At 38.3% G+C, this 20,749-nt stretch overlaps 1 protein-coding gene across 5 annotated transcripts in view; it reads right to left on the reverse strand.

Moving 5' to 3' along the window:
• asic2 (acid-sensing (proton-gated) ion channel 2) overlaps nt 1-20,749 on the reverse strand; it is a 317,943-nt gene that overhangs the window by 93,925 nt on the left and 203,269 nt on the right. The gene's annotated exons all lie outside the window — the stretch shown is intronic.

Consider the following 20,749-nt stretch of genomic DNA (forward strand, 5'->3'; position numbering starts at 1 on the left):
GTCTCTCTCTGTGCTAACTCGCGCCGTCCTTCGCCCCCCTCTGTTTGTCTGCTGCTGCTGCTGCTGCTGCTGCTGAGCCACAGCCACGGTGCAATGAGAGGCTGCTGTGTGCATGCATGTGAAGGTTTGTGCAGCAGAGGAGAAACATTCCACATGTGCTCTCCACTACACTTTCAACTCATTTTCACCCTCATGGTGGTTGAATATTCTGTTTTGTAACATAGTGTTTGTAATATAAAGGGAAGTGAGGCAAATGTAGAAAGAAATAAAGAACAATACGAGTGCTGTGTTCGTCTTTATTTGATAAAATTATACTTTGCATTTAATCAAATTCTAGCCTGTCCTTTAACATTCCCTTAGTTTTAGTCTTGTTATATTAAATAAAAGATCTAATTAACTTCGCCAATTGTATTTTCTATACATAATAAGTGCCTTTGCTCTTTTACATCCTTTGAGACCTGTTTTTATCTTTGAAGTGTTCAGTTACCATGGTAACATGTGTTGTTTTCCACCACAAGGGTTTTATTTATTTTCATTAAAAAAAAACTACTTTTTGTTTAGTTTTATTGATTTTTAATGCATGAAAAGGGTATTGAATAAAACAAAATGATTGTCTGTAACTCCAAGGCTTTTAATGTTTTCCCAAGAGTAAGGTGAACAGAAATCGCCCAAACCAGCCACATAAACACAGCCCCTAAAAAGTTCACAGATGTATGAACTGCACCCAACATATGCAATGGTTCAATTCGTCTTATTTTATCTTCCATGAAACTTGGACTAGAGCAGTATTTTAATCTTTTAGCCAGTCTGGCTCTTTGTAAACACATTCTATCCAACATCAACCTTTGAGGATATTGTGCAAGGACATTATGCTTTCACATGGTTTCTCATTGAAACCTCCTTTTGTTGTACCATTTTCTTTGCTTTATTGGGAAGTGTTGGTTCATACTCGGCCTGCCAGCAAACCATCTATTTTCAACAGTCAAGTTAAAACCCTTTCATCTATAAAAGTAAATAGGCCTCTGAGCCAACTCCTTTTAAGTGCTCTGTGCACCCAACGCATAAATGCATAGATCAATTTCAAATTCAAGGTGCTCATCAGCATTCTTCAGCGTTCTTCTGCTAATTTCAGAGGAAATGTTTTCTCTGTGTGATGAAAAACTCTGTTTTTTATTAATTCTCAGTTCCTGCTGTTTCAGAATAAAGCATCTTCTCTCTATTTTGTATTCAATGTGTAGCTCAGAGAAATTATCACAACATCAGATTGTTTTAGATGCATTGCTGAGGCTAACCGAATTAAAATAGAAATCACAATGATACAAATCCCTAATATGCTGAAAGATCAACCAAGTGTGTGGGCATGACATTATTTTGACTTAAGCACATTGCTTTTCATTGTTTGGCTCGATGTTCAGCAACACCGCTGTGATCTCATCTTTAAATATGTGATGAGAAGACATTTTATCTCCGGAGCTATGAAGCCCACACAAGTCTATAAAAACCTTTCACAAAATCAAAAGAAATTAATGTAGAAACCCAAAAAGCACGTTAGCACATTATGCTCACACAGAAAACGTCATTCCAAAATAGCCAAACAAGGCCCCTGAGAATGTTGAATGAGTTAAATACCTTCATGTATAATGGAGAACTGGACCAAATACAAAGAACAGGGATACATTACTGAAATGTCAAAACAATGCACGCAGTTTTTTTCTCTTACATCAATTTTGTGCGTCACTGACACGCACGCACGCACGCGCGCGCACACACACACACACACACACACACACACACACACACACACACACACACACACACACACACACACACACACACACACACACACACACACACACACACACACACACACACACACACACACACACACACACACACACACACACACACACACACACACACACACACACACACACACACACACACACAGCCTGCCTACACAATCAGAGGCATCCTTCCAGAGCCTGGATCCAAAGGGCTGAATAATTAGCTTACAGCCATAAAGAGCGTTTCACAGTCCAACTATGCAGTCAGTGTAAAGAATAGCTCAAAGGTTTAACATATCCAATTTGCAAATCCTAAAACATAAGGGAAAGCACTGATTAATTAAAGATATAACCAAACCAAGCGTCAGATACAATTACACAGCAATCTATGGCTTCGACGCCATGGCATGCATTTCCTGTAAAATATTCCTGTACGCTTTCGTCAACAAAATTGTGTTAGATCAAAGGACACAGAGTGGGAAACTGGTCGAGAGAAAGCAGCCTCTAAATAAAAAAACACAGTTAAACATTCATAGATGCATGTTAATAAGGCCTAGAATGTTTTTGAAAAAAATGCTGAATAGCACAACAGTGGATTCGCGGAATAGGAGTGCAGAGCGGGGAAGGCCACACGATTCAAGCGTGTCTTTTCTGTGAAAGCACAGGTGAGGCCATGACACTGGCGAGTAGATAAAACATGAGAGATGCACTACTATTAAAACTCAGAAACTCCACAGGGTACCTTCAAAGCAGCATTAAAGTCTTTTTGGGCAGCTGAAAACACAAAACTAGCAAACAGTCACCCAGTACAGTTGCTAACAATGACTACGGTGTTGGCAAACAACTGCTTGGGGTCCCTGTCCACCTGACAAATGTAACTCCAATATTGAATGTCTTCTTTTATTTTTATTTGATCTCCACCAACTCGAATGGGAAATATATGGCTGCACAGCTTGCTTAGTTAGTTGCTTACTTTGTTTGTATGATGCCTGCTGGTCAGGAAGTGTACTGTTTGCCGTTTGAAAGATTCTTCAGAAAGAACTGAAAGGGCTAAACACTAGAATTTGATAAATGAAGACTACACTTGATGTTAGAAATACATAATAACTGCCCTAAAGTTAAACATGATAATGAGTCAGTTTCTTTTTCTATAAAGATTCAAATGGTTTAAGTTGCCTATAAAGCAAATCTAGAGTTCATTTCTGTGACAGCTCTCTCCCTGTTTGGAGCTACAGTACCAAAAAGGATGTCCCAAGATACATTTACAGATCAATCAAATCATAGATCAAATGTTATACATGATAGCCGTTTGTGCTTGACTGTGCTTGCTTTGGTGCAAAGCTTTCAATACCCTGGCTCACACTGAACAAATGGAACACTGCAGTAGTAATTCTACCTGTAGAGAGCGCCGCTGACATAACTCAAAGAAAATTGAAAAAAGAGCCTCTTTAGGTAAAACTGATCATTTAACTGTGATGTAGACACTTAGCTATAATTCAGCCCTAGGCAGGAAAGGAACAATCCTTCACTGAGGTATACCACAGGGGGACTGGAATAGAGCACTCTCATTCACGTCTTATTTTAATAAGAGCAGGTGAAGGGAGTCTCCTTCAGTCTGTTCTGTAAGTGCAGCTCCACATGCAGGGGACGGTTCAAGAAGAAGTCAAGATTTAATTTTGTGTCTTGAGGCTAAAAAACGGCTGAAACGTTTTCAGAATTTCCCTTTACAGGCTCAAAATGATCATCTTATTCCTCAACAATTAGAATAAAATGATTGCAGCTTAGCATCTTATTGCAACTAATAGATAGCAGATTCCAGTCATTTTCGGCTCAATCAATGAGGTGTAAGTGAATTGCTTCCATTACTGATGGACAGTTTTTGTTTCAGCCTGCAATTCCATCAGCCAGGCCTAGTACGATAAAGCTGACTCACAGCTGCCTCATCGCCACCATGACTAAACATCCCTGCCTCAACATCAGCGTGTTAATAACAGGCTCATGGACTAATTCGTGTTCCCTTCACTCTTCATTCTCACCTTTTGGGACTCAATGTTAAAAAGGAAGCGCTGGTTGACGATGGCATTAAAATTCCCCCCCGGGTCACTTTTCCTGACTCCAACCAAACAGCACATTCAGTAACACCGAGGTTGCCGATAACGAAGACGACAAAGAGAGAAGACAGCTCCCTCCTGCCCGGAATGACTAGTTCACAAGGTCGCCAAAAGTTTGCCTCAGTCTCCCTTAATTTCCCCTCATTGTGATATATCTAACAAGCTGAGAACAGAGACTGAGGAACTGGATGTGAGCTTAATGAATGCCACGAAAATTCCCTGTCGCATGTTGAATCACCGCCATTTAGATCAAAACCAGGAAAATCTGCCTGGCAAGAGTGTGGACAGGAGCGAGAATGCCCAGGGCAGACGGTCACTTCATGTTACCATCCTCGCCAGCCACAGTCCGTCTGCACAACAAACGTTCTATGAAACGTCATGTTTTTGGCAGGTAAATCATTTGTTTATTTTGATTTAATCATCAGGCACAATCTTGATTAAACCAAGACAAGTGCAGCGGTTCTTACCGAGTCAACCCCTCACAAATTTTATGAGTTTTATGAAGTGACCTAGAGTGCACAAGAACGGAGGTGGAATTGTTCTGAATAATAATTCAATCCGATGAGAGCAGTGAAGATCAGTTCTCAGTTCTTTACACTAGCTTCTTGTTCGACAGAAAATAGACGTACAAATTATACTGTTGGTTTAGAGCCAAAATACTTTTCTGATCTGCTGTTTTAACAGACCATCTCTCAGATTGTATATGACAGGTCTGTTTACTTTCCTCAGAGTCCAGCTTAGACATCAAAGAGCAGCATTCCGTTTTATGCACATCTAGTACTTACTTCCCATTTGTTTGTACTGCCGTAATTGTTTGAATTTAATATCACAAACCCCCAGCACCCTTAAACCCTTTTCTTTCAAATCAGGGCTACGTTTGCAACTACATTACATTCCATTAGTTTTATTATTATTTATTTATTTTATATTTATTTTTTAAATCCTGTACTACATTGAAATGTTGAGTCTACTTTTAAATGTGATTTATTCTCTTCAAGCTTATTTTTAATTTAACAAAACGCTAACTGCTGCTACTATCTGCTGTCAGCGAGTAGCATCAGTTAGCTCAGTTAGAGTTACTAACATTATCTTCCTTGCTTGTGTCTTGTGTTGTTGCACTGCTAGATGGTTTTTCATTTAAGTAATGTTATCTGGAGAAATTAATGTGTAACGTTACAGCTGTCCATATTTGACAGCTGTGTATAAGGGAATTGTACTCTGAAACTGTAAGCGTCAAATCACCCAAATGCCGGATCTAACATTATGTTGCTGTAAACAGCAGATACTCATTTAAGGTCAAAAGTAGCAGGAAAAAGTTAATTATATAGACAAATATGCTATAGGACATCATCCCATGCTATTTAATGGTTGACTAAGCATATGTTAATGCTGCTCCCCTCTTTTTGTCAAACTGCCACACTCACTCTTATTTAAATACAATAGGGAGCAGTTGTTTTGGATCAGGCCCAACACCTGGCTCACATCTCGACTGAACAGGAGGCCTTTTAAAATTTCAAGAGGCACTAATCTCAACAAAAAGATGGAGGCGTTCAAACAAACATATTTGAATATATGTCCTTTATTCAACCAGGAAAATCTCATTGAGATTAAAATCTCTTTTCCAAGAGAGACCTGGCTAAGAAAAGCAGCAACAACAGTGTTACAGCAAACAATACCCTTCAGACGAATACAACACAAAACACAAAAGAAACGGTAAAAACCATTTCAGAATGAGGAGCTGGCTGGTACTTCAAGGGCTGGATGAATCCTTCACTTGTTTTGAGGTCAAAGTGTGTATTTGTTATAATAACCAAACATTGGTAGGTTGTTTAACCAGCTGGATTCTGATCCCTATGATGATCTAACATTATCTCCCGGTTAAACTCGTAATCTTCCCCAGCTGACACCACCTAAATACTCCTTGACAGTTTGGCAGCATCCCAGCCACACTCTGCACACACATCCCTGCCCTTTACAGCTCCCCTCGGCCAGAAGCTCTCTTTGTTAACCCAGGCAACACTATCCACATCTTATAGAGGAAAACAACACCTCAGCAGCTGTAATACTTAATACAATACTGTATAACCATATTTTCAATTTGCCGTTGTAGAAAGGCAGCAAGGCAGAAGTAATGAAATGACACACAGGAAGCTGCACATGCTTTTAATTCATCAAAAGTAAGAATGCTCAAGGAGGTTTAATGTCTCTGGATCTTGTATAATTAAACTGCTCCATTAGCTACATTTGTGTAAAAACTAAACGTTTTCTTTGCTGTAGAAACCAAATGAACATGTTGATATTCGAAATGATTTACAAAAAAAGACTATTGTGTGAATGATTTATGTAATGAAGGAGCGGAAAGTGAAACCAATGGAATGGTAAAGTAGTCTGTTTTAGAGGAGTGGAAGTTATTTATGCTTGCAGTTAAACTGGATAAACGTGTCAATCATTTGCGAGAATGAACACAGATAACAATTATTAACATTTTAATAAAGTTACTAAGTGATTGTTAATCTTTTACTCCTCTTGCATCTCAACATTAAGAAAAGTTTTGGATGGGTTGCTTTTGAAAAAAGTGCCAATACTCTGTTTTGTGCCAAGGAAAAAACTACCAAGCACAAAAACATGTCCGATAACCAAGAAAAGAGACTGACAAACACAGTCCTGTGATAAATCAAATTGTTAAAGGTCACGTATTGGAAAATTAAATATTCACTTTGCATATTGGGTCTGTTTTTGCTGCTGTAGCTTGGCAGGTACTCTACTTCCACCAGCCACTGTTTAATAGCTTTTCTATCATTTGTGGCAAAGCAGAAAGAATATACCCACATTTATGAGCTTGGCTAAGAAGTAGCTTTTGCTGTTGTGTGTTTTTTGGATGAATGCATTGAAAGTCCACTCAAAGAGGTGTAATCTGCAGAGCTGAGGGATAATCACCTTTTGGGTGCCCGGTATGGTCTTTCAACTTTTCCATTCAATTATTTTGCAGCTGAAATGATAACACAATCAAAAAAATGTAATCTGTAACTATTTTACATTTTGTTGTTTTGAGAACAAATCCTAACAATAGCACTCGCCAGCTCCTCAATTGTAACGAACACTCCTTTTGTTTTCCCTTTGTGATTGTTATTGTTATTTGGGGTTTTTGGTCACACTAGAAAGTCCTTTTAAGAAGCACTTTTGTAAAATGTGATACACATTTTAACCATTCTCTGACATCACAGTAAAGTCTTACCAAACAATGTATTTAAAAAGCAAATAAATCACCCTTGAAACAAATTCTGTGCCTTAAGTAATTTAAATAAACATCCACGTATACATTTGCTACCCTGGTGTGTTGTGTTTATTATGTTTCTGTTTTAATCCAGTTCAACAACAACTGCAGGTATAATGAACAGGCTGGTAACAACTTTTTTTTCTGTAGAAGGTCTCAAAGTTAAAAGGAGAAAAATAAATGATGCCAGTTTTATTATTTTTTTATTTCCTATGGTACTAATGATTGTGAAGCGAAGTATATAAAATGTGCTGTATTCATGACCTCATGGCTGCTGCGTGTCAGCTTGAACAAGAATCCGGATTCCCATAATTGCAGTTGTCAGACTGTGACCCAGTACTTATCAGCGTAATCCTTTTGTAACACCATGAAGATCCAGACTATTACTTTATCTGAAGATTGTTAGGGAGGCAGTTTTGAGTCGCTCCATCACTTAACAGGACTTCCATAAGTGTAGGGTACTTTGTTCGGAAAAACAATGAAACATATGATTAGCCTTATTATAATCTGCCTGGCATGAAATAATAAACAACATCACAATCACTGATGTATTTCTGATTGCAGAATATGAAAGCATTTGCATTGCAGTTTCTCCTGTTTAAAGCAATCAGCATTAAGGTGCTAAAGTGTACTGACCTCATAATGATACTGGACCTCCTGCAGTTACACTTGGCACCTTTTTGTTGTTATTTCTCTTTTTAAAGCAGGAGAAGGTAGTCTTTTCCATGTCATTTAGAAAAAATATTCTATGACCAGAGACGTTGGCCAGAGAGATGCCATTAGCATTAGCTTTCCTACAAACTCAGGTGCTAAGAAGAACTTATCATAAAGAGAATCCAACAAAAAAGCCACAATAAAACCTGAGTACATATCAGCAAGACTATATAAAAAAGAGTTTAGCCTTCTGCTAACAGTAGCCAAAGGCTTACAGCTATGGAAAACTGAAGTTTGTGTTTATGTAGCTAGATCTCAACACTTTAATAGTTAGTTGTTTTTATAGAAATTAAACTAGTAACTGCTTATCGATCACAATCACGATCTGTTTGAAAGGTGACTGTATGAAGTCCGTACATATGCCCATCTGTGCATATGTACGATGCACAGAGAGGGAAGAACTGCAGGACAACAGCTATATTTTCAGTGGTCCTTTGTGCCTTTTTCAGAAAAATGTATACCCCACTGCATACTCCTGATGTTTCCAAGGCAACCGAAAGCCACATCTTGAACAACATGTATGGGTGTGGCAGCAGTGGGACAAATGAAAAAATACATTGTCTTTACAAGTAATCAAATCCAATTGGATTTATAATGAACCTGTCGTCAATCTGTTTCCTAAATAACAAAGCAAAGGATAAAGAAATCTCTGTGAGGGAATGGAAAGCTCGGGGCCGAGATTGCCACAACAGTTCCAGCTAATGATGCTATTAGCGTTTTAGAGCAGCACAATCAATCAGAGAAGTGATTAGCATGAGCATGTACAGAGAGCCGGGCCATTAGTCAGATGTGATGTGTATAACCTTCAAGACTCCACTAAACCACCGTGCTCATGCCCGCACAACAAAAGTATATCAACAGTAAGAAACACAAATGGCCTTTAGAAAAGCATCATTATTTTCTTTGTGGTATTGTGTGTTTGTGCCATTAAATGATGAACTTTTAATTCACCGTATGTGAGCTTTTTTATGCTGTTTGAATACAGAACTTAAAGATAAAACTGTGAGAGGATGTAGCAGAGGAATAGCAACACAGAGCTGACGCTGAGCCAGGCCAGACGAGGGTGCTGAGGTGAAGCAAGTAACAAACACAGAGGGCAGTTATACAGCTGTTGTTAAAATGTAACCATGGAAATTCATCTGTAACCTATTTATTCCAGGGATTTATTCTAATTGAGGCCATAAGGTCTCCAAATAGCACAGTTTATAAAGACCTGTGACGTGTTCATTTGGATTTAAAGTAAAGGCTGCAAATGAAGCATAACTATATTCAGGGTAAATGTCAGTGAATACATAGATACATACATGTAAACGTTTCTAAATATGAGAAAAGGTACAAAAACACAGTGATTACTTTATTACTGAATATTTAATGATGCTGCAATTATAAATCGTTTGGGCTTTTGTTGGATTCATGCAATCCCAATGTTTTTTAAGTCACATGTGTATCCACTGAGAGACAAAACCCAGAGAGAAAGAGGAGTGAATCTTAAACTGGCAGTTCATTCCAGTTTAAATCAAGTCTATGAAGATGTGTCTACTGTAATCACAGAAATCAAGAGTGGCAAGTGGTGAAACACAATAATCCGTGACTGAAGAACTTTTTCTACGGGAGGCTCATTTGACAAGTTGCTGATTAATCTCTCATTTTATCTATCACCTCAATAGATAGATAGTTTAATGGCATTGTTATAGTGCTCATTTTTCACAGGGCTTTGTGGGCTTCTGTATTTATGACCTCTCAATGGATCATGTGACAGCATAATGTTCAATGTCATCGTTTTTACCTTGAACATTGAGATTTTACTCCCAATTATCACCCCGGTGTACCTATATTCTGGACAATGCCAGTCATTAATGCCAGCAGAGAGCCTTCATTGTCTATTTTCGTGGTGAAGATCAGATTGCACTCAACCATAGTCAGGGAGATACTGAGACATCGATGTTTATGTCCATTGACAGTAACTTTCTTTTGGAACTGGATTTCAAGGAGTTAATCAGGAATTTTGGTGCCAAGAAAAACAGGCATACACACATCTTAGAGCACATTAGTGTTATTAAATAGATGTTATGAAGTATAAATAAATTGCACTCATAAAGTATGTATGTTGCGGTGAGTCATGGCTTAGCAGACCATGTGCTGAAGTATGTTGGTTTGTTGTGGTTTAGCTAAGGGGCTCATGAGAGGATTAATTCACCCATTCCCCTGTGATTGGGGATTTTAGCTATACATAAGTCATAAATAGTTTTGATAATCCTTTGCCCCTTTCAGATGCAGTGATTCCACCATGTTAGCTCCAATTTTGAGCAAATAAATAAGTTCCCTTCTCTGTTTAAGCCATAGCTTATTAACCAGCATGAAGTTGCCACAGCAGAGTCTTTCTGAATCCTGGTACAAAGCTACAGCTGCAGAGTAACTGGAGAAGAAATCATTGTGGTACAGTCAACACCATCAATCATACTGCCCTCAGCAAGCCTGCACTTTTGATTTTTACAACTTTGATCTTGAACTGAGAATTCATTTTGAAACGTATGAAAAAGTCAGTATGGCCTGATGGTAAAGTTAGATACGGGCAAGTCAACGCTCTGCTTTCAAACCTCCTCAACCCCAGCTAGCTTTCATCCCTAGAGTAGAAATGTATTGCATTAGCATTTTATTTGTTGGACTTAACTATAGTGTTTATCCCCTCAGAACATCTTTCCTCATGATCCTCAATAAGGCACAAGCGTCTTCCAGCTTCTTAATCTCTAGGCTGGACTGCAGTGATAGTATACATCATTAAATCTCCTCACACAATGAGTGGATGTTCCTGAAGGAGGAAGGAGAGAAGTATGAGAACTGTGGAAGACACTCACTGGTAGGCCAGTTTATAGCTGTTTTCCCAAGGATAGGTTGAATCTTCGGGGAATCCGCTTTTAGCAAGGCGCTAGAAGAAGATTGCCATGACATGGAACTGTAAGCGCTCCCATGAATTAAAGATGGGTTTAAGTTATCCTTCTGGCTTGAACTGACTCACACAGCTTCCAATTCCCCATTTAATTTGAAACACCATAGCTATCAAGTCCTTTGATTTTCAGAAACATTCAAGACATGTCTGTGGTTAGGTTTCAGGGCTACTCTGGACCTGACGGAGCATCATTAAAGAGCCAACAATTTACTTTGCCTCACTTTGAAACGTATTCTATTCTGGGCAGTGTTTACTTGGGAATCAAAGGCTCTGAAGATTAACTTAGGCTGGCTCAGGCATTAAATCCTCCTGCAAATCTTAAAAGGAAGGCAAACGTAACAAGCAGCAATCTGTTGAATAGAACCACCAATCTGGAGCCCAATCATGGCCATCATCGCTGTCATGCTAAAACAGAGGAAATGGATCTCTTCACCTGGGTTATTTACTTCACTCATGCTTGTTCCTCTCTGACCCACTCCCTGAATTGATAGAGTTACTGTACCTTTTGTCAAATCACTTAGCAAAATCATTATGGTGAATCCTCTGGAGACACTGAATGTAAAACAATCTAGTCTAGCAAAGCAATAGACGGGCGAATTGACTGTTATTGTCATCCATTGTTTAACTTGGCAACTTATTTTAACATGTTGTGCAGAGCCAGTCCCAGATTTTTCCACCATTTTACCTTTCAATGAGTAGCCTATGACTAAGGCACAATACTTGGGGGCCACCCTGATCCCAACTGCAAGTTCAGAAAAGGGAAGTGAGAAGCTTCCCATGAACTGGTCCTTTACACGTTAACAAACATACTGTAAAGGGTTCTGGTTTGCTTAATGCTTTCTTGATTAATATCCAACAGAGGACAAAAGGAATGAAACCTGAAAAATATGGTGCTGCTTTCCAAGAAGTGCCAAGCTAGATTATTTGTTATGTTGACAGAACAGTTCCCTTTCCAGCCTGCATTATAAACTGATGAGCTCTCTTGGCACCCTCCTGGAAAATACTGGAGCTTGTATTTTTTAGGTCAAGTTTGTAATGTTTAAGTCTAGACATTTCTGCTGGCCATTATATTGATATTGATTGAGGTACAGTGGACTAATCACACAATGACAGTATTTTTCAGTGCTCAACTAAAGAGCGTTATCAAAAGTGATAGACATCTCATCATATATTTCCAAAGTTTTCTCTTTTGCTGTAATGTCTATTTGATTCTTAAACATATAGTAGATAGAGTTTAAAATGTAAAGGTCGGAGATGTTGGCATAGGGCAAAGCAGTAATGAGATTTGTTAAAGGTTACCTGCATTAGATCCACACTAGTGGATGACCTTTGAAGCTGAAAATAAAAACAGTAAATTGGTGGCTCTGAAAGAGGAAATGTGAACTATCAAATAAGCATCATTACAACAGGGCATAGTCAAATACTAAATATCACACAGAAAATACAGTTCCCATGAACATGTAAAGCACATTTGGTTCATATCCATACACTTCTTGTTATGGCCATTAATGTTGTTTGTTAGTGGCCGCTAACAACAGAAATATAAGATAAACAAAATATCAGACCATCTCTAAAACATCTACAGGTTCATGAAGCCTAACACAACAACACACTAATTATAAATGCTCTGTTCCAGGGTTGGTTTTCTGGTTTCATTTATAATAGTATCAATTATGTTTTCAGGTTGCTCTTAAATAAATTATTATCTTAAGGAGGGATGTAACAGTAACGCACCTCAGGGTTTTCATATAAATCACTACACTGAAAGAAAAGAGCATTGCATGTCCTTCACATCTTCTTAAGCTGTTCAACTCTAGAAAACTAGAAGGACCTTTAACAGTAAAGCAACATGCTCTTGTAACATATCTGAAACTCAACGTTCCAAAGATATCTTATCATTATCTGAACAATAGAAATCAGTTGTTGGGTTTAGCTTATCTCCGCTCATGTGTTTAGCAGCAAGCTCCAAATGACAAACAGCTCTAAAGGTACGCAGCCTGATATGAACACATGCAGTGGGGATGATGTTCTCTTTGCAGCAAAATACTGATGAACGTTAGACTAAGGTGGATGTGCTTGTTTTCATAAATAACTGTAAGGGTTGTACCCGGGTAGACAATGATGTATATTGTTTATGCATGATTACATTCATTTTAATATATCGAAAAATAAAAACCTGAATTCCTGTTTCATTCAGTTGTAGTAAATTAATACGCTTTACGAATCCAGAAACCCATTAAACACCTCAATGAGTAAAATGTGTCTTTCATGTTATTAGGAAAGTTGTTGTTATTGATTGCTACCAGCTAATGATGTCCATATATCACTTTGTCCCCAGATAATAAACAAGAAGAGAATTCACTCGTTAGCAGGAAAGACTAAAGTGTTAGCGACATCACTTCATCTCTCAAACGGATGCCTTTAAAGGAACTGACTACCATGGGTAGTACCTATTGAATTACAATATGCTAAAAGCTTATTTTGGAATTTTGCCCAATGATGCCAAAACATTACTGCTTTCCCTGATGTATACTGATGTATGAGGCTTATACGGGACTGTATAACTTTTCTGATGGTTGGACATTATGAAAACCAAAAACCCAAGCACCATTTTATTATATTATAATACAAATAATGATAATGTTTGATTTACACATATAGATCATTTGTGTCATCATGAATGTTTAACTTACAAAAATATCAGTTCCGAAAGAAAAGGAAAGCCACTAATCTAACCACACTTTGCTGATGACTTTCTGTTTATCTTTATGTATTGATCTGTCTGTTTGCCTGCCTTCTTCCAGGGAATAATTATTGTCAGAGCCCCCACAGGGAAGTATTATCTGGAAGAACAAATGCTGCAGAACCGAAATAGATGGTCTGCGAATTGATTCCTTTAATCATTTAATTGACACTTATTGTTTGCAGAGCTTGGCCACAGCTGATGCTGACTTATCAGGAAGTACCTTCAATAAATGACCTCACTCACATAAAAAATGGATTGAATACACTTTAAAGCCCTAACAAATGAAATGAGCAAAGGAGCAAAAGAGCCCCATGTTGGTGGATACCCTTCAGACTTTTACTGGGCTGAACCATTTGGACTGAGGTGGGTCACGCAGTGTCACGTCTTCCCATGCAGCCGTGAATCCTTAGCGGCACTTGTGAAAATGTCCTGATATAAAATAAAAATGACCGGAGAATTGAAAGCTCAGCTCAGTCACTTACATCTCTGTCCAACAGACCACAAGTAAGAAAGAAAATCCCCTCAAAGTCAAAATGAGCGTGGTGGGATTTCGGGATGAAGACCTACAAAAAAGGATTTGCTTTTTTATTCATCTTTAGCTTGAATGCGTTTTTTCAGGTCTTTTTCTGCTGGTGTGCAATTACAGACCAAAAAATAATTATGAGCCAAAAACAAAACATAACACCCAGATGATATAGTGCATAGGAAACCACGGTATAAATGAACAAAGGCTATGAGCTAATCAGCATGTGTTATTCATCTCTGCCAGCTAGCTGGGGGCCTTGCAGAGCTCAAGTGAGGGTGTGTTTGTTCTCAACCTATTGGATCTACACCAAACTCATCAATACAGAGCACAAAAACATCCCCGCAAATCTACAGCTACGGTGATCAAAGCAAAGCCGGCAAACCAAATACCATTTTATTGTTTTTACTACTTCATAAATCCTATCTTATGGTATTCTCTGTTCTTTGGGTTTTTTTTCAACAAAACGGGAGTACAACGAGTAAAAACCAAAACAAGTGCAAGGTGCAGATAAAGCATGTCAAACAAAAAAGAAGCTCCTTGAAAAAGCTCATGCCAATTACTGACACCACCAATTTATAATAAAAAAATGCATTATAAAGATTACTCAGTAACACTTCCTTCATTTGTTTTGTGAAATCCCATAACATGATAAGATATGATGATGCACATGTTTTTATAGATGCATTATATACTTTACCTATACAATGTTAACCCATGACACCACAAAAACAACAAAGCATACAGTTTATAGTTGAAGTCTGTATATGTAAGTACAGGTAGTCATAATGTCTTATAGGCTAGACCAGTCAACCTCTTTCGTGAGACAAATATTCAGTTTGCTACCTCTATACTGTTTAATGACTGTTGATGTCGTGCATCAGAAAGCATCATATGTGTGTATGAGTTTTTACATTTCGCCTAATTGATACCAATTCTTCTTCAACATATAAACACATCAAATGATTTGATTCTAATGATTGGGATTTCTGCACAAATGAATGTAAACCCTGCAATCTGGGAGCCATTATTATTCACAGATTAGTGTTTATGATCCAATTATGCAACAATCTTTTTCCTTAGGACAAACTGCAAAGTGAACTTAAGCGTCCTATGATTATGCTGTAATCCAACGGTCTGCATTTACACTGTGACAGTTCTCGGCCACAGTGACTCATGGTTATCACACGCTAGAGTGCTTTAAGAGAACTGAAGTCCGACTTTCTTTCACATCTCAAGAAAATCTGTCATAAGTCACACAGTTTCTTATCACAGACTACACGCTTCTTTGACCTATTACTTATTCAGACCTTCAGGAGGAAGCAACACATATATTCAAGTATATTTGATTTCAATGTTTTACCATGCTGTCTTCACAGAGTAATCCTATTGCTAACCGCCAAGTGTAGTCAGCAGGTTTTTGCAAAGTGGGAGTTAATATAATATAATACACACATCTTTACATTTTTAAAAGGTCGGGAGAGAGGGTGCCTATGATCATGTCTTTGAACTTTACAAGTTTTCTAAGTAACTATGTTACACTTAACCAAACAACCCTCCTGATTTTATTGCGACGTTGGGAATTCGTCCGCAGAAGGGAAATTGCTTGAAAGGTTGTTTGGTCGAAAGCCAGCGTTACTTTTTTTTAACAAAGCAGCAAGAAGCTTTTCTCACCATACAGCAGTGTTGTGCTGATATGTCCATTTTTATAAATACCTCGTTGTTCAGGAAATATCGAGTCAGAAAGTGCATTGCTAATAAACAACATCATTTAAAAATACAATTGAAAAGTTCAATACTCAAGATGCCTGTTTCTTAATGTTTTAATTTCATCCTGTCTCTGCACAGGTTGCATGTCTGTTAATTATGAGTACAATATAATTTGTTTATGCACAACCACAGTAACTTCTTTCTTTTGGGAGCCATTACATTTCTCATTATAATCCTACAATAGCTCATAGAAAGACATACAAATTATAAACTTTTTTTTGCAGATGCAGAGCAATCAGGAGGAGCACCGGTGTACTACCAAGAGAGCTCAGCAACAATGCAACACATATTTTTAAAATGTTAAATATAACATCTTGCATCTTCAAAAGGATTTTTTTTTACATTCACCTATCTTGACTCGCTCTCATTTCATTTGTTAATTTCCCGAAAGGGATTATCTTTGTCCTCCAAAACTTTAATGTTATCTACTTTTTTAATCAGATTGCACACAGTCTTACGTGCAACTGTAGGCCAGAACCAACACGGATAATGTGCATTCATAGAGCTTCTCAGTGCACTCGTTGCCAAGTCTGACAAAATGAACATTTCAGGCCCTCCCATTTACCAAATTTGAATGGAGCTCTGGGAGTGATCCAATTACCACCTGCAGAGCCACTCTGTTATAAAGCCTGGTGGTTCTCCTGTGTTCACTCCTTTCTCATATATTTTCTGATCTCTAACGGTCACATTGTCAAACAGACCCCGACTTGATGATCTGACCTTTTTAATGGCAACAATGTTTTAATAAAAAAATACTGTACCATTGTAAGTGCCTTAGGACTACAGCAGTCTACTCCCTGTGAGTGAGAAGTCTTCTTTGATCTTCAAAAAGTTATTTTTTTCTAATATCGTTTTCACTTTCTGACCCGGACCTCACTTCCCTCTGAGGGAAACTCATCCATCTCGGCTCACATGTTTTCCCTTTCAGATCTGATGTCACCTTTCATCTCCTGAGATGACACATCCTGAGATGTCTGTTGTGTGCTTTTGGCAGGGGGAGCACCTGCTAATGCGAGCCAGCCGGCAGCTGAAAGGGAGTCCTAATGGGCATGTAAGCCACGGAGACACACACTGGTCCTCATTAACTCTGCTTTTGTTAGCCTCCACTTCTAATTAGTGCCCTTCATTATCATAGTAAAGCATTGAAGGACCCTGTAGTCAAAAAAGCGAGGATTTTTTTTTTCTCCAACTTTTGAATCTTAAATCTAGACTTTACATAACAGCCTCATTTGATTTAGGTCTGGATGTAGAGGTCTAGTACACTACTGAACAGTGAAGAGCAATGAGAGCCCAGCAGTCTGTTGCAAAGGCTGGAAAATAAGACAGCACTCAACAAAATACAATGCACCAGTATTCATGTTGGTGTCTGTGATTCAAAAGGTAATCTGAGCTCATTTTCTAAATTTCAAAAGGATGCATCCAGTCTGTTGAAATGATACCTGCTGGATCAAAGCGCGACTCACAAAAACACATTTTGTCAACATATAGGTGTTGAAATTATTTCCCCTACTGATCTTTTGAGTTTTGCTCACCAAAATGCATTATGTGAACCTCCAAAGGACATCGCTTTTTCTTCTTTATCAGACTGATCAATGCGGAATTTAAGTATTTTAAATATCTGCATTGTTTTGACGATTTACTCCTTAGATTTAATAATTAGCAATGAAATTAGGTTAAGTTGACCTAGGTCTGTAATCGAGCTGTTGAGTTTAATTTGTCAGGCTGTAGTGCTGATAAAGGAAAAGACAGCGGGAATAATCCCACATGATTTTTGGGGGGGATTTTTGGAAGAACATTTGGGTTTTCCTGGACCACAAATGAAAATGCACTTATCAAACATCTACAAAGCCTGATGTTATATTGAAACTTGGATTAACTCCATTGTTTCGAGTTCATTTGCTTCTTCCTTTTTATTTGCACGTTTTTGCATTTTAAAAATGATTTTATAACACAACTGTTTTTATTCCTTTCCTTTAACAGACAGTGGCCATTATTATTCAGTTTATGAATTGGACAAAACCAATATTTTTTTCATTTCAAAATGACAGAGAAACATTTTAGCATTCATTTGTATCTTGTGACTAAAATTATCATTCTCCCCAAGTCATTCATTTTAATCATGTTCACTGCAAGTATTTATTGGTGCTATTTTATTTTACTGTCAGTGCCATTTGCTTTGTGGTTGTTTACCCAGGGGGAGGCAATGACATTAAGAAAACGCTGTCAAATTGGCAATTTCATATTCAGTAATGGTTACAGGTTAACATAAGAATATTAAATCAAAAATTGAAATCTTAGTGAGTGGATGGTCTGTTAACTCAACCTATCAGAACAACTGGGCAAAACGTTGCATTGTGTTGCACATCACTGTGAACCTTACTCATTGTATAACATGTGATTCATAAAAAAATTGCATTCCTTTCTTCCAAAACACAATCAATGTCAATAGTTTTTATCACCGATCTACAGCAGGTTGTAGTTTGTGGCCTAGTCCACACTTGCACAGGTCTGTCTGTAGAAAGGGTTTTATTTCTCCTCTGTTCTCAAAAGATATCCCATTCACACAGGCATTGTTATAGATAAAACCTCTGTCCTGATGACAATGCAAATAATACATTTTAATCGCCGTCTAGGCTAGTGGGCGATGTTGGTGAAGGGGCCTATGCTGTGGGAGTTTGAATAATGTAGCAGTGAGTGACCTCTCTAGCACATTTTGACGCCTCTCTTGCCCACTTTGGTGGAAAGGTACATTTATGTGTTAACATGTAAAACCTCCCGCTACCAAGGTTCTTTGGCCACATCAGCCGTTAAGGGATGTATTTGTGCCGCCGATGCACTACTTGACGCCTCATAGGTGACTACTAACAGATGAGATGATCGTGGACACGATGTTACAAATCAGAAACTAGGTGTAGACTTCACAACTGAAAACAGAGTTCCAGAAAATCATCAACCAGATGGCCAATTTTTTACCAAAGATTGATTTTAGTTACCTTTAACCTCATTTAGGTGGGGATGAGCGGTCAAAAGGCATAGTAAAAGCTGTGAACCAGTGGCCTTGTAAGACATTGAGTAGCCAGAATAGAACACCAGTACCTTTCTAAAAATTGCATTAAAGCAGCCCATGTTTGTCATCATCATGAAGCTATTCCAAAAAATATCCACTAATAATACTGTAAAAAGGTTAGATTATCAGGAAGTTAGATATTATGTTAAGTGGTCATGACAATGAGTGTAATAATGCAGTCTTCACCTGGTGGGGGGATATGGATTTGACAAAGAGAAAACTGTTTTGCTCCGTTTCCCATCAAGGCAAGGCAAGGGAAGTTTATTTATATAGCACCTTTCTAAACAAGGCAATTCAAAGTGCTTTACAAACATGAAAGACATTAAGACCATTAACAAAATAGTGCAGGAGAACCACATTATAAAAGGGCATTTAAAAACAGTCATTTAAGAGCAAAGATGCAATCATTTATTGAGATCAGTTTATCTCCTCTGTCCATCATACCTTATGTCTCTTATTAATCAATGAGACATACTAGAATAATTCACTGTATCTTTCCACAAGCTGAAAGAACCTTGCTCCCAGCAACCATTACGTTACACTACAGTTAAGTGCAGATCATCTCTGGAACATTTTAATGTATTCGGTAAAATCGGCTGCCATTCGTGTCTATGTTACTTTGCATATTAAAAGGGACAGGTGTTGGATGTTCAACTCTAATTACGAGTGGAAATTACAGTCCTTTTGTGGAAAAAGCCACGTGGAAGTTCCCCTATCATAGAGCTATGGCTCTACTCGAACAGCTCCAACAGAGAATACTAATCCCTCTAGTCCTGGGAGGATTTCTGTGTCTGTACTAGAGATTGCAGCTTCAATAGTAATGGAGAACCTTTAAGTCAGGAGAGCACAAAGAGAATTTTCCATTTGGGTCTCATGTAAGGACTTGATTAAAATTGAGAAAAGTGAAGTGGCAGCACCAGAGCCCACCCTGGCTGGCTTCCAGTTCTGACCCAGCAAAGTACAAATTCCTCTTGGAAGGTTCTGTGTGCAACACCAGGAGCTTCTTCAAAGTTTGAAGTGGAAACTGATGTAAGGTGAAGAAATACAGATGCCTGTTCAGTGCCCTCAAAAACATTATATTATCAAACTTTCCCGGGGCAAAAACCAGGTCCTGAGAAGAAGCTCCATCAGGACAAAAATGACAATGTTGCGGAATGAATGTTGCAAAAGAGGAGAATACAGCCGTATATGAACTGAACTGACATCCACTGCTGACAGAGCGTCTGCAGTCATACCTTTCACGCATTTCAAGTCAAAACGATGAGATTATTAGTGGGAGAGAAATGGTTTAGTCATTAAAGTAAGGTGGCCTCGTTTTCTGGGAGTTCACAGCACAGAATGCTGAATTAGTTTCACAAGCAGCGGTCCAGCTGCTTTGATCTCATCGAAACGGGCAGAAGAACTGAGACTGAATTGAATCATCTTTTTTATGAAAAAGGATGAAATTCGATAGGGTGTGCCAGTCACACCCCAGGGGGATTGAGAGAATGAAATCCATGGTTACATTTGTGTGAAATGAGTGTTTCATTTTGGGCGGCAGTGTGTGCTACAACATGTAAAGAAGGAGGCTTAACAAAAAAAAAGCGAATAGAAAGATAAATCAGTATTTACATTTACATATAGGCAACATCGGACTGAAGACTCTGAAGAACAAGATTGAAATGGCTGGTTATTTATTTAAAAGCACTAATGCTAGAGAGGAGGACCCAGCAGGGCTGCACAAACCCGGCACCGCTGAGTTTCTGCTGGTGCACTTTGTGAAACACTGTTTCTCAGCAGTGTTCATCGTTACCATGGAGCTCCTCGGTTGGGG

This window comes from Eleginops maclovinus, chromosome 16 (assembly GCF_036324505.1).
Source record: "Eleginops maclovinus isolate JMC-PN-2008 ecotype Puerto Natales chromosome 16, JC_Emac_rtc_rv5, whole genome shotgun sequence".
Classification (NCBI taxonomy): Eukaryota; Metazoa; Chordata; class Actinopteri; order Perciformes; family Eleginopidae; genus Eleginops; species Eleginops maclovinus.